We start from the raw sequence: 16,534 nt of genomic DNA on the forward strand, positions 1-16,534 counted from the left end.
CTCCTCGTCCCTCCCTACCAGCGATGGGAGGAACCTCTAAAGAGAGAGGGCCTTGCAGAAGCTCAGCCCTCCCGGGGGAAGGCCGAGAGAGCTGGCCAAGGCAGGGGACCAGGTGACGGCAGTGGCAGCTGGAACTCCCATTGAGCACGTGGAAGGACAATGGGGTGGGGACAGGAGAGGCCCATTAACTAGGTCCTGCACACTCTGCATGGCTTCTCTTCATTCAGCTCGGACTTCACTTACCTCCTTCTCAGAGAGGCCTCCCAGACCCTCCCTGAAATGCTTTTTGCTTCCATGGCTGACCTACAACTTTGTTTTATTTTCCTCACAGCACTTCCCACTGTCTCAACTGTGCTATTTACTTTTGTGTTTCTGCTCTTATTAGAATAGGAGGTCTATCTTAGCTGGGTTCAAAAAAACTGTACTAGGCACACAGTAGATACACAACATATGCTTACTGAATGAATGAATCAATGTTATCCAACACTTATTTGCTCGCAAGGAACATCAGAGGGCCAGTGAGGAAGGCGCTGGGATCGTACATGTACCAGTGGGTAAAGGAAGAAGGGATCCCCTGAGGACTGAGTGATAAGCCGGAGATGCCCGGACCTGCGTCATTGCCATACAAGATGTGAAGCTACGGTGAGAGCCCAGAATTGGAATGGAGAAAAATCTTTTTGGTTCTCCTGATAGGAACTGGAGGAATTCGTTAGCATAGGCAGTCTCTAAGGTAGAGTTAAGTAGAAACTAGAGCCATTACGTCTCCAGGACGGGTGGAATCTTTAGAGCACCCAGCACAGCCTTCCATCGGTGCACAGCGCTCCCACAGCCTCACTTCCCATGAGCCTGTGCAGCCTTGGACAACCAACGTTATGGGGAGTCACTACTTGCTGAGACAGCCTGGTCATTTTCCACAGGCTCTATCGTCAAGTTCTTGCCATTTTTCATTATTATCCCTGACTCTCCCTGTTGGTGCCTCACAGAAAGTCATATGGTTTGCGATGTTCCTGTACTTGAGCCGCTGGTTTGTGGGCCAACATGAAGAAATTAACCTTTACTTAAGTTTTCTGTGCTGTATCATTTATCCATCCTAAGTCTTTGAGACCTGAAGTCTGTCATTCACTGCGTTCACATTCCCTCCTGGGCCTTATCAAAGCGGGTCCGATCTGTAATATTCTAAGTAAAGCCACCGATGAATTTCCTGAAAAGAGTAAGGTCAGGTTAAGAATGCACAGCCTACCCTGTAAACCTCAATCCACGCTGACTGGCATTTGTTTTACAGGCAATTACTAAATGTCTACATGGGATCTACACTGTTCAAGATACTAGAGATTCATCAGGGAAAAACTAAAGACCCTGATTTCTTAATGGTAAACATTCTAGTCCTCCCTTAATCAATACCTTTTGTGAATAGTTATTAAAATCTGAATTAAAACACTGAGCTGGTCTCCCATTGAATCCACATATCTTTATTCCAGTACAAAGTTGGGTTGAGGGTCTTTGTCCCATACTCTATTTCTACTGCATTACCTCAAAGTATCAGATAAACAAACAAACAAACAAACAAACCCTATCAGAGAAAATGAGGCTAATCGAAGATGACTTCTTAATTAAGTCCTCCTAATTTCCAGGGATCCTACTCCTATGTTTTATTTTTTTCAACATAATAAACATTTAGTGAGCCTCTTCTATAAAAACACTTTGCTAGTGCTAAAGATTCAAAGATGGATACAATTCAGTACATTACCTAAAAGAGTTTACCATTTGACTGTAATAAACGAAAGCCATTTTCTTCCTTTTTCACTGAAAGTAATGAAAGTCATGCGATAGGCACCGTGGCCTTTTTACTCAGAAGCCACTCTTGTCCCCGTTCTCCCTCACCTTCCTGGACTACAGAGATAGAAAGGACAACATGCTCTCTTTCCCGAACTTCCCATAATGAAGTGTGACTAGGTGACCTGGTTCTGAACAATGAGCTCTAAGCCAAAATAACCAGATGGGGCTCTGGGAAAGTGTTTATTAGCCCAGAAAAGTAATACACCCCTTCAGTCCTTTGCCCTTCTTCCTTCTTCAATTCAATGCCTGGAGGTATAATAGCCATCTTGCAACCATGAAAACAATAACCATTTACTAAGGATGGAAGAGTCCAATGTAATGGGTCTTGGTCCCCAATGACTTCCTTGAGCAGTTGCCAGCCCAGGACAGCTTGCCTACTCCTAGACTTTTTATTATAAGAGAAAATTATACTCCTCTCTATGAAAGCCACGGTTGATTTGGATTAATTTTTTTATTTGCTTGTAGTTAAATGCATTCTGAAATTTTAGTTGGCACAAGTGAATTGAGCAAATATTTAATATATTCATTGAAATATTCATAATGACCTAAGTCAAATGGGGTATTCAGGCCGTATCCCCCCAAATTGTAATTTTATAAATAATTCCCAAAGCTAACTATGAAATTAACAATATTACTCTTTAACCACGTTCTCCCATTTCTGGAAATGTATCTTAAGTAAAAATCCCAAATACGAGGAGTCTAAGTACCGGAAAATATTTATGGTAGAATTGTTTGTAATGATGAGTAAATGATCTAACACATCAAAAATAGGAAAATAAGTAAATTTTTCAAAGTCCATTGGAGGAATGTTATGCAGATGAATAGTTATTTCATAATATACAGAATAATAGTTATGGATCCATGTAAATGTTACACAGATTGCTGATAATGTGCTACATGGAAACAGTAGGATATAGAGTGGCATCGTCAGTGCAACTGTATAAAATGTGGGCGTAGAAGACAGAGAAGGAACACATTCGCCCTTCCCCTCAGCGACACCTCCGCAGCCCCGCTTCTTTGAAAGCCAAGATGAGCCACACTCAGCTGAGAGGTCCGTGACGGGCATGATCGACCTGTCCCACAAACATACGCGACTCCATGACACGAGCGACCAGTCGGCCGTGCTGAAGATGCTGAAGGAGAATCTCCCCGACTTCCTCACGGTCTGTGACCAAAAGGGCAAATATTTATTGTCCCATATCTTTGAAGAAAAGGACAAGAAGGAAGATTAAAAAGACTCAGTTTTCCGAATTTCGGTCCTCAGTGCAGGGGTCATAGCTGAGCACTACCACAATCAGAGCCATGGCCAGGCGCCTTGTCCCGGGGAAGCCACAGAGCCCAGCCCAGCCCAGCCCAGCCCAGGCATCCCGAGACACCAAGGAAAAATAAAGTATCTCCCCCCACACAAAAAAACAACAGAGAAGGAATGCACACAGAGGAAAATAATTGGTTTTAAGATAACTTTAATTTTTTCAAAATCATTTCTACTGATATCATAATTATAGACATTTTAGATCATAAATGTTATTTTATTAAATACCATGTTATTCCAAAAATATCTTTTTGTACTTCTACCAGAGACAGAGGTATCATACACTTATGTTTTGGAATCGCGGAAGTATAAACAGAACCATTTCTTTTAAATAAATGGCATAAAATTTTGTAATTCAGTAAAGGTGAATTGTTGTAATAGGAAAAGCTCATTAGGATTAGAATCATTCCTCCCAAGAATGAACATGAAATGTGGAATCAAATGAGTTAAAGAAATTAACTTCATTTTTTTGCATGTCAGGGACAATGAAATTATTTTAATAATTAAGATTGTTGCCCCGGCTGGTGCAGCTCAGTGGACTGAGCGCCAGCCTGTAAACCAAACAGTCACAGGTTCAATCCCCAGTCAGGGCACGTGCCTGGATTGAGGGCCAGGTCCCCAGTGGGGGGCCCATGAGATGCAACCACACACTGATGTTTCTCTCCCTCTCTTTCTCCCTCTCTTCCCCTCTCTCTAAAAATAAATAAATAAAATATTTTTAAAATAATAATAATAATTAAGATTGTCTTTCGCACAAAAGACAATAAAAATGGCAATAATAAAATGTCAGAGCTGGAGGAATTTGGAAATTATCTGTCCCCACATTTCATTTCACAAATGAGGAAACAGACACCTAGAGAAGTTAAGTAACTTCCCGGCATTCAGTAGTGGAGAACAAAGAGTAGAGTTCAGGTCTTCTTTAATGTTATTTATCCCCCCAAAATAAACATTTACTCATTATATAAGCATTTATTAAGTAGGTACTCTGTACTACTATGTACTGGACACTGTGTTAGGCATTGTATTCAAAGATAAGTTAGAACATACACTATTCTTCAAGGATCAGAGGCTTAAAGGGTAAACAGGATGATAAATATAATACATGTTGACATAGCGCTTATGTTCAACTAGGTTACAAATGCTTTGGAACTTGACCTTAGAGGACATAACAATTGATATCTGATGAGTCCAGGAAAGAAATGATTTTCACCATCTAGAAACAGCACATTGCAAAAGCACAGATAAAAAAATTAAAGAACCAGAGGTGTTGTACAACGCCAACTATTTTGACATGGCACAGACTTGGAATGGAGGGGCAAGAGAGAAGTGGAGGTAGATGAAGCTGGGGGGCAAGTTACAGACACTTTGAGAAGCCCTTCTATTTTATTCTGAGGATTTTGAACTTTGTGAAACAGGCAAATAAGAAGCTCAGTTTATTCCTCGGTAAGAAAAATAATACAATATAATTAGCAATAAGCTTTAGAAAGTTATCAAGGTGTAGAGGTCAAAGCTGGACGGGAAGAGGCAGGAAGACAAGCTATGAGTCTGTGCAAGAAATACGAAGGGCTTGAACTTAGCAGTGGAAGTGGGCTAAGATGGAGAATAAATATTTGAGTGCTCTTACTGAGATAGAAACAAAAATATTTACCAAATTAACTATAGATAGTGAGAGAAATAGTTCAGAGTTGAAATCAATAAGTAGCCCTAGAAATTTTAAGTAGATTCTAATAAAACAAGTAACCTAATGTAATTTAACATTACATTATGGTTATGTTAGGTCTTATCTATATGTCATACATAGCTGCTCAAAACTTACAAATCCAACATATCAGTCTCTGCTAATCAAACACAAGTTATGCAAAAGAGAGGTCAGGTCAAATACATGTTGTATTTTACCAAGACTGATGATGAATAGAAAATCTCAACAGACCTGTATCTAGTAAGAAGATTGCATTGGTAATCAAAATACTCCAACAAAGAAAAGCTCAGAATCAGATGCCTTCACTGGTGAGTTCTACCAAACATTTGAAGAAGAATTAACACCAATCCTTCTCAAACTCTTTCAAAAAATTGAAGGGGAAGGAATGCTTCCAAACTCATTCTACAAGGCCAACATTACCCTGAGCCCAAAGTCAAACAAAGACACTACAAAAACTGTAAACCAATATTCCTGATAAGCATTGATGCAAAAATCCTCAACAAAATATTAGCAAACAGAATTCAACAACACATCAAAAGAATTGTACAATGTGACCAGGTGGGATTTATTCCCGGGATGTAAGGATGCCAGAGTATATGAAAATCAATCAATGTAACATCACATTAACAGAATGAGCGGGGGGGGGATACATGATTATCACCATTGATATTAAAAAGCCATTTTAGAAAATTCAACACTTTTTCATAATTATAAATACGTTCAGGAACCTAGGGATAGAAGGGAACTACCTCAACATGATCAAGACCATATTTTCAAAAAACCCACAGATAACATTATACTTAATGGTAAAAGACTAAAAGCCTTGCCTTTAAGAACAAGAACAAGACAAGAATGGCTAATTTTTGCCACATGTATTCCACATAGTATTAGAAGTGTTACCCAGAGCAATTAAGGAAGAATAAGAATAAAATGTGCCCAAATTGAAAAGAAAGAAGTAAAATTATCTCTGTTTACAGACAAGATTACCTTATGTGTAGAAAGTCCTGAAAATTCTACATACAAAAAAAAAATGTTAGAACTAATAAATAAATTCAGCAAAGTTCCAGAATACAAAATCAACATGCAAAAATCCATTGTGTTTCTATATACTACAATGATTAGAAAAGAAAAGTAAGAAAATAATTCCATTCGCATTGAAAAGTATAAAATACCTGGTGAAAACTTAACCTAGAAGGCAAGAGATTTGTGTACTAAAAACTACAGTGTCATTGGAAGAAATCCAAAGATTCAAATAAACAGAAATTCATGTGTTCATGAATTGGAAGACTTAATATTGTTAAGATGTCAATTATACCCAAAGCCATCTACAAATTTAATGCAATCCCTATCAAAACCCCAGAGGCATTTTTTTTCAGAAGTAGGAAAAAAATCCATCTTAAAATGTATATGGGATGTCGAAGGACCCTGAATAGCCAACACAATCTTGAAAAAGAAAAAGTTAGAAGTCTCACACTTCCTGATTTCAAAACTCATTTCAAAACTGCAGTCACCAAAACAGTGTAGTACTGGCATAAAAGCAGACATATAGACAAATGGAATAGAAAAGAACAGCTGAGAAATAAACTTTCACATATATGATTAAATTATTTTCAACAAGGGTGCTAATATAGTTCCGTGGAGAAAGGATAGTCTCTTCAACAAATGGCACTGGGGAAAAAATGGCTACGCACAGAAAAAAAAAAGAATGAATTTGGACCCTTCCTTAGCTCAAGTTGCTGTAAAAATCAAATCACTGCCTGGGTTAAACAACAGACATTTATTTCTCAGAGTTCCAGAGGCTGGAAAGTCTAAGATTAATGTCTCAGCAATCTATTTCTTGATGAGGGTCCACTTCCTGGTTTGCAAACAGCCTCCTTCTGCCAATATTCTCCCACGGTGGAGAGAGGGAGCTCAGACATCTCTCTTCTTCTTTTTATAGGAGCACCAACCCCACCACGGGGGCTCCCCCCCATGACCTCATCTAAACCTAATTACTCCCAAAGTCCCTACCTCCTACATGGCTGGTTAGAGCTTTATAATACAGTATATGGATTTGGGGAGGATACAAACATTCCATCTATGACACTTACCTTACACCATGTAAAAATTTTAATCCCAAATGTATGGGAGACAAAAATGTACATTGGGGAAAAGCTTCATGACATTGGATTTGGCAAAGATTTCCTAGATATGGCACAAAATGTATAGGCAACAAAAGTAAAAAGTAGATAAATTGGACTAAATCAAAATTTAAAACTTCTGTGTATAAAAGGACACAACCAACACAGTGAAGAGACAATGTACAGAATAAGAGAAAATACTTGCAAATCATATATCTGATAAGGAGCTAATTCAGAATAGATAAGTAATTTCTATAACTCAACAACAAAACCACAAATAACTTGATTAAAAAATGGGCAAAGGACCTAAACAGGCATTTCTCCAAAGATGATATACAAATAGACAACAAGTATATGAAATACTACTCAACTTCACTAATCATTAGAGAAACACAAATCAAAACCACAATGAGATATCATCTCACATGCATTAGAATGGCTACTATAGAAAAAAAAGGAACTGAAAAATAGCAGGTGTTAGTGAGAATGTAGACCAATTGGACCTTGTTCACTGTTGGTGGAAAAGTGAAACAGCATAGCCACTATGGAAAAGAATGTGGCAGTTCTTCAAAAACTTAAAAATAAAATTATCATATGACCCAGCAATTTCACTTCTGGGTATGTACCCAAAAGAATTAAAAGCAGGCTCTGGAAGAGAGATTCGGCACGCATATTCACAGCAGCATTATTCACAATAGCCAGAAGGTGAAACCAGCCCGAATCCATCCTCTATGAATGAATAAACAAAATGTGGCATATGCATACAATGGATTATTATTCAGCCTTAAAAAGGAAGGAAATTCTGACACGTAGTACAACACGGAAAAAAGGTAAGGACGTTATGCTGCGTGAAATAAGCCAGTCACAAAAAGACAAATACCATGTGATTCCACTTATATCAGGTACCTAGAGCAGTCAACTTTATAAGAAAAGAAAGTGGAACGGTGTTTGCCAGGCAGTCGGGGCGGGGAAATGAGGAGTAGTTTAACAGAAACAAATTTTTAGTTTTGCAAGATGAAAACCTTCTGGAGATTGATATACTTAACCCTACTGAACTGTATACTTAGAAATGGTTAAGATGGTAAGTTTTTTAAAAATATCTTTTTACTGCAATTTAAAAAAAAAAAACTACTTGTGGAAAGCCTCTGAAACAAGAGATAAACTATGTTTGAGGACATCATGAAAGTGAACTTATGCTGAGACCACAAGTTATTGAATCTGTCTCTGACTTTATGTCTCAGACCATGAGCAAGGAAAATAAATTCTCCAGAGAAATTGAGTCCAAGTGAGTTGGAGCCAGGCAGGCGCAATTGCAGGGCGAGGGAAGAAATAATTTCTTGATGGAGCCATCAAAGCTAAGATGCCAATTCCTGCACCAGATTTCAGGACATTGGAGCTTTCTCTTCCCTCTTCATTAATCAAAGATAATGCAGAATTACAGGGGGAAATGACTCGCCAAAGAGTTTTCCGCCTTCTGCCTCTCTGAAATGATGCTGCCTGGAGTGGGAGAAGTTCCCTGAGGACAAACGCCCATGCTCTCAGGACCAGAGTTTGCTTGCAGCAACAACAGAGTGTTCAGAGGTCTGTTTTGTTGTTATTGCCGACACTCTCGCCACAGAGCCCGGCACCATCAGCAACACTTACCCAGGCCGATTCTCCCCATGGAGCTGCACGCAAGAACTTTCACATTTCCCCCTTTCTTCCAGTCTTTAATTGGCTTGCTGTAATTTAACCTTCCTGGGCCAACGTTGCTTTGCAGTCCACGGGGCTTAAAAGCAACCCCTATTACATTTATTCAAACGTCTGTTCACCTGATAGCTTATCCTAGTGTTTCTCTGTCTCCATTGATGTACTGGACTCTCTTAAAGGAAGAAAGGGTTCTTAGAGACCACAGATTCATTAAAACTCTTGCATTTATTATTTTGTTCTACAAAACAAGGTATTAAAGTCCTTGTGTTAGTTATATGACAATAAAACCCAAATAATATTGAAATACTATAGAAAAGTACACAACTCTAATATTCAAAATTGTAATAGGAAGGGATGATGGGTGGTGTTTTTCCTCAAACTGAACCACCATCTTCAGCATGAATGTGGTCCTGTTCACTCTGGAGCTGGTTCTTTTGAGATGGGAGTTTTGATGATATTCAAACCTCCGCCCATCCTTCTCCACTGCCATTACTGGGAAGCCTTTGTTCACACAACCCATCCCGAAGCCACTGGCCTTCCTTAACACAAAGCTGTTGTATACTTAATAATTCCATCTCTATCCTTTACTCATTAGCCCACAGTCACAAAGAGAGTGCTACTTGGTGATCAGTGGAAACGGGGCTCCTGAAATCACAGGTCATTTGTATTGAGAAGATAATCTAGGTCACGCAGAATTGACATATACTGAATTGTTTAGATTACCATTTAAATAAAAACAAACTTTCTAACTTTGAAGAGGAATAACAGGAGCTCGAGGTTCTTGGGAAAAGTTGAGGAACATTACAACATACCTCCTCAAGCATCCATTTGATACTTAATGTATTTCACTCTTTACTCTTCATCTCTGTCCAGTTAGAGTCTCAGCACCTTGAAGGCCGTAAGTCCTATGGTTCTGCAGCATCTGCTATATACCCAATTAAACTCTGCCTATTGTCAAAAATAACAATTGACTGGTTGTTTGCTTGATCCAGAGGTTCTGAACTGATTGATTAAGGTTCCCTGAGTGTTTATGGCTTTGTAGTCTGTGCCAGTCAATTAAATTTTTTCCAGTTTTATCGAGATACAGTTGACATACAACACTGTATAAGTTTAAGATTTATAGCATGTACCTATTCATTGAGTTAAAGAAGACATCATTGGACCGAGCGAGTGGGTTCGGCCCTTGTTGGGCCACCTTGAGATGGGGCTTCTGTTGGCTCCCCACCGGCAGCGCTCCTCTGCCGCCCGCGCTCAGACTGTAATGCCCGAGCATTCACACTTCCCTATTTTCACTCAGGTGAACCCGCGCCAGAAAAGGGGAACTGATTTAAAACAGGACAAGTAAGGAGAAACCTATATCACACCTGCCATAGTCTCAGCCCTGTCTCAGACGCACTGCGTCGTGGCAAGGACGTTGGGTGAGAAAATGAGAGCCCCGTTGGCTCAGTCTTGACCACCAAGCAGTTGCGTGGCCTCAGGCAAGTGACTTAACTCCTTTAATGTTTAGTTATCTTACCCTATAAAATGAAAGAGTTGTAATAGAGATTCTCTAAGATTCTTTCTTGCTCAAAGAATCTCATAAATAGAAACAAGGTGGAAGCAGAGTGGAGGTAGATGGCCATCTTATCATATACGGGGGCCAGCGGAAGTAACGCTTCCTTGAGTACGGTTGGTAGGGTCATAATATAGGTTTAAAAATGTATAGTTTCAACTGGAACATTTCACCTAAAATGTCATATGGTGCGCTTGAGTGTGATGTTGTTATGTTACAGAATGACATGCTTATGGTTTTGTAATAAAAAGGGGCATTATTAATGCCTGACTCTGTATTTTCTTGCCCTGAAGCAGCCTGAGTGATACCCTTCCTACTCAATTGTTTCGTTTTTCTCTCACATCTCCCTCTCTTTCTCTGTCCTCCACCCTCTTCTCTTTTTCCTCCTTTCCCCCTTCAGTTGGTGATGACCATCAGGGAAGAAAGGAGCAGCATCAAGAACACTTCCAACAGGTGTGACCGCAGAACATCTTACAGATACCAGTGTGTTCCCTTTCTCCTAAGAACAAAGATGGATCCTCTTTACTTTTTCCTGTCTCAGAAAGCAATTCCAGGAGCATGTTTGCCAATCAGAACATTGAACTATTTCCAAAAGATCACTTCATCAAAGCTAATGGAGAAATGTAGTCTGATGGTCAAGAGTTCATCAAGGTGTTTCCTGTTCCATTACTCAATAAACATTAAATAACAATAACAGAAACGGTACACTTAACACCACTCTGGGTGAGTTCTTTGAGGTGGAAGGAAGTAGAGAGGAGAAAGAGAGAACTCATTATGCAGAAAGATGTAATGCATAAAAAAAGAGACTGTGTTTGTTCCCCATATGTTTAAAATTTGTTCTTTAAGCAAATATCCTGAAGAGTTCCCATTACCTTTTTATGAACATTGTCTTCAGTTCTTCCATAGAAAGCACATAATCTGATTATTCAGCCTGAATTCCCCTTTCAACCGTCCCTGTCTCCTTGAGGTGGTTTTTTGCCTGCGGTGCCAGCCAGCCAGCCTGTGCTGTCCTTCAACCAGTGTGGGTAGGCTCTTGGGCCTCTCAGATAGAAGTGGACAGTCAAGAGTGAAAGGTAAGGGGGTTTCCTTTATCTTTCCAGGAGGCCTATAGCAAAACACCTGGTGGTCAAGAGGCAGGACTCTAAGTGCCCCCCTGGTGCTGAAAATTCTTGCTAGAGTAAACAAGAACAGACAACCACGCTCCCTGCCAGCAAATTTCTTCTGCCTCTGCTCCAAAAAGTTCCATTGGCTTAGCCAGCTGGTTACCCAAGTCAGCTAAGCAGATGGCAGGCCTTTGTGGTAGCTTCCTAGTTTGGGATTCATGCTATGAGGTATAGTTATCTGGGCTGTCCATTCGGTTCCTGAGTTTTGGGATTGTCCTACATGATCTGTTCACCAAGTTCCAATGTTTGGCCATAGTTACTTTAATGGCTGAGTTGGCCATGCAAGAAACAGAAAGATCAAGGAGTCTGAAATCTGCGCTCAACTCATCATATCCTCCAAATATCGCAGGGCATTAATGTAACCTAAGGCTTGAGAAGATGCTGGGGATATGTTACACTGGTTTTGAGGAAGTCTTGGAACCTCTAATTAATTTACCAGTTCCCTCTAACTCTGTTCCACCTACAATTTCACACACCTATTTTCATTTCCTGGTGCTTATCTTGTGCTACTTATTTATCTATTCAAGTAATCATTTTTCCATGAAAAAACAAATAAACATTCTTTTTCCCTCTCTACCCATCCATTCTTTTGTACATGTATAGCCATTAAGCTGGACAAGAATGTTCACATGTGTCAAAATGTGAGCGCCAGTGGAAGTGTGTAATACATGCTGATGGTTGAACTTCACCTCAAACCAAACTATTGGAATGGAGCCCAGGCATTCTGAGAACAACTTCCCAGGTAATTCTAATGCACAGCCACCGAGCTTGAGAACCACCGATCTGGAAGCTTGTTGGTTTCTCCTGGTACAACAATCTGGGCACTTGCCCAGTGAATGCTGGTTCCTGATCAAGTAACATGACCCCCAAAGCCTTTGCAGCATAAACTATGGATATAATAGTGTTTTTCAAAAGGAGGAGATGTCTGTGGGTGGGTGGAGTCGGTAAGGAAAGTTTTGTGGCATCCGTGGGAATTCATAGAAAGTTTTAAATTACAGGTATTGTTCCACTTTTACTTTGCGAGGAACCTCTATTGAGGAATCTTCTATATACAATAATTCTAACTAACACTTGTGTAGTGAATGCCATGTGACGATAATTAACATATTATTTATGCTAACTCACTCTATATTCACAATAACCCGTTAGGTAGGCACTGCTTTTATTTCCATTTCATGCATAGAGGAAGTAAGCAGCGAGGCTAAGAGACTTGCCCAGGACGATGAAGGCGGTGCACTACAGAGTCAGAATTTTGAACCCTGGCTCTAGGATCTGTGCCCTATCTTGGGGGCAGAATTCCCCCCGCCCCACCGAGAACCACTTAATTCATCTGCGATTCCTTACACTGAGCTAAATATTTCTTCTTTTTTATGTCTATCTATGGGTTCTAACCTTGCCTTTTGAAGACAAATCTGTTTCATATAATGAAGGACTCATGTATCTAGGGCTATAGGTTGTTAGATTGGAATTGTAAATCAATTACTGTTGCATTTTATAGATGGCCAAATTGAGGGCAAACTATTTGAGATGTTTCCAAGGCTGCATAGCTCATCAATGGCCCAGCCAGAACAAAAGCTAGAGCTCTCGAACGTTCCAGTCCAACACTCAATTGATCATACCTCTCAAAGACAGCATCTTTTCTTCTCCAAGACAAGTAACTCAGTCTCCTCCTACTTTTCAATATACAAGGTGGAAAAAAAAAAGTAGGCTTACAGGTGTTCATATGCAAAAATAATATAATATTTAATGAATAATAAGAATAAACTGTGTTTTGCATATTCACAATGGTAAGCCTACTTTCCCCACTGTGTAGTGGAGGACTCTCGGAGTCCCCATTTTTTGCCTTCATTTTGCTCATTTCCAGGTACACACCAATTTATCAATATCCCTCTTAAAGGGAGAGTTCCACCTTTATTTCTGGCAATACAGTAGGCTAGCTGTCCAAAGAATTTCCCTTAGTATAGACCACCTAAAATTCTTGGTAAAATATAAAAAACATCTTTTTCAATGAATCTCAGATTCACTCATTGAGTGGATATAAAAAGTAAGGGAAATACTTTAAAAGCCAGAAATAATGAGAAAGTTTTCCCTAGAGGCATTTGCTGATCCCTCGTTTACCAGAAGTGAATATTTGATGTTGGGTGTGGTGTTGGGGGATAGGAGATAAAGACCCACATAAGCCAAGGCTCCTGAAGCATTGCATCCCCAGCGGGAGACCTAGAAAAAGCCTCGCACCCTGGGGAAGCTACAGCGGTTGACTACAGTACGACCCCTTCATGAGCAGAAAATAAGAATATAAAGAAGGAGAAGGGGAAGGAGGAAGAAGAGGAGGAAAGAAGAAGGAGGAGGAAAAGGAGGAGAAGAAAGTCTGCTGTGGAAAGAAATTTCAAACCACAGCTGTGCAGATTTGGGGTCAGAATTCATACTAATTATATGTACACAAGCATATGAATATAACTCATTATATGAATTTGAAACTTAGTTTAAGTTGTGCCAGGTAGTTAGAGTTTTGGCAGCTGGTGAAATAAAAGCAGGTTTTCTTTAAAGGAATAGAGTTTAAATTTAGGCCTGGAAGAATTTCCAAAGATAAAGTTTCCAAGAAGATGCATTCAAAATCAAATATTACAAAACCCATAAAGAGGCAAAGCACTGTGAGAAAAAATGCACAGAAAAGCAAACTGCAGAATCATTCTGCAAAAAATAATCAGATCTGAGAAATATTAATACAGACTATGAAATAATTATGTTTAATATTTGTAAAAGTGAAAAAATTGGAAGTCTGATATAAGAGCAAGGGATGATCAAAACAACTCATTTTATGAAAACAAAACAAAACAAAACAAATACAGCTTCAAAAAAATAATAAAATTTGCCCTGGTTGGTGTGACTTAGTGGATTGAGCACTGGCCTGCAAATCAAAGGGTTGCTGGTTCGATTCCCAGTTTGGGCCTAGGTTGTGGGCCAGGTTTCCAGTGGGTGGGGGGGGCACATGAGAGACAACGACACATTGATATTTCTCTCCCTCCTTTTCCTTCTCTATAAAAACAAATAAAATCTTTTTTAAACATAATAATAAAATTAGAAATGCAGTGGACATATTTAGCCACATGTGGTAGATTCAAAGATGCGCCATCAAGATTCCACTCAAGGAAAAACTTACCCAACTGCAAGGAGTGTGGTCATCAGACAGCCTCCGGCTGTCAGTGCCTTCAGAATTTGCCTCAGATGCCAAAAGCTGCCTCTTCCGGGATCCCCGTAACCAGTGACTGAGCCACAGGGGGGATACAAAGACCCTGTTTCACCCTGAGGCAGGAAACGCTGATGGAAAATTTCACGGCACAGCTTCCTGATGGATTAGCCATCACTTCATTAGGACTCCATTGCAGTTGCCTTTTCCCTCCGTCCAGACCCACTTTTTTGTCTTTCTTTTCATGAGTTTTAGAGCCCTGATAAACAGCTTATGCCCCAAACTCAATTCCAGTATCTGCTTCCAGACAAACAGAAGACACTGCATGTTGTAACAAGAACTATTAACTGGGAAAATAGATCTGAGGTGATGGCCCACAGAGAGACAAATATGAGAGTTAAGAGACGTTGCAAGTAGAATAAGGTCTGAAATATAAGAGTAGTCAGAGTTTCAGAAGGAGTTAATAGAGGGAAAGGGGAGGAGGCAATATTGGAAAATACTTTTCCAAATATTGGAAATACTTTCAACATGGATGAAATACACCAGTTCTTGGATTAAGAAAAACAATGAATCTCAAGTAAGGTCAATAAATACCTCTTGAGTTAGTTATTAGACAAAGAGAAGATCATGAAATAGCCAGAAAAAAAACAGATTACCTTCAGATAATAAAGAACTAAAAAAACCCAAAAACCCTGATTTTCTTAATAGCAAAATCAGAACCTGGAAGACAGTGGAATTAAAATATTGAGCAAGAATAACTGTCAATCTAAAATCGTTTAAACAAAAGAAAAAAGAATGGCAATTATGTGATGTGACAAAGGTATTAGCTAACATTGGAATCATACTGCAATGTATGAATGTATCAAATCACCATATTGTACACCTTAAACTTACGCAATATTGTATGTTAATTATACCTCAAAAAAATAAAAAATAAAATAAAACTGTATACCCAGCAAAACTATTTTCTAAGAATTAGGAAGAATAAGACAATTATAGGCAAATTAAAGTTTAGAACAAGACTCTCACATATGCTTTTTTCTATTTAACACTTATTTTTAAACTTCTGCAGCCTCCTGATCTGCAATAGATGCCTCTCCTGAACGTTTACCATTTTTCACACCTTATTCTTTTCTGAAATGTGTGAGCCAGCCAACACTGAGAAGTGTTTAACATTCTCCTGACCCTGAATCATGGGGCCACAAATTTCTTTGGTTTTCAGCTTTACAACAACGTTGTCCACTGTGCTTTTTAAATCGACCCTCATGTCATGAATCCAGAAATTTTAGCCGCCTCTTCATCTTTCCTGTAGCTTCATCACACCCTAGTGTTACCAGCACTTTCCAATATAGCGTCATATACAGATTGGAATGTCCTTTCCTTTTTTCTGGACGTACTATATTGTTGATTTACTAACATTGTGTTTACGGCCAACAACACTATGACTCCTGTCCTGATGAAGCTTATCGGACACATATTATCTCTATAAGGCACATTACCAATTTTTTACCCTTAGGAACACCAGCCGGCACTTCAGCACTATGTTTGGGGGCCATTTTAAACAGCAAGATCACCAACAGAAAGCACAAATATGGAGACAACATGGAACTAAGTAGATTACAAAAGGCTGCTTGTTTACAGTGTGAGAGCTGAAACAAGAAACAGAGTCACCTTGTTCGACCTCAGCTAGGAACATGTCCATCAGGCAACTCATTTTTTACTGCTCTGTGTAAGTCCATGAATTATCATGAAAGTGCTGGGAGTATTGATTTCAGGGTTGCAAATAAATTTCAGTGGGTTGGCAAATTCAGAGATATCTGCAAATAACAAAGATTGACTGAACAACTAAAAATATTGCACAGAAACTGCCTGAAAATGAGAGCTTCTTAGAATTTAGGCATTCGAAGGTCCTTTAGTTGTTCGGAAAGAGAGTAAATGTAGTGACTAGCTTTAAATGTTCGTTAAATATGCATGAA

This window comes from Pteronotus mesoamericanus, unplaced genomic scaffold (assembly GCF_021234165.1).
Source record: "Pteronotus mesoamericanus isolate MK-2021 breed Mesoamerican mustached bat unplaced genomic scaffold, CSHL_Meso_final scaffold_85, whole genome shotgun sequence".
NCBI lineage: Eukaryota > Metazoa > Chordata > Mammalia > Chiroptera > Mormoopidae > Pteronotus > Pteronotus mesoamericanus.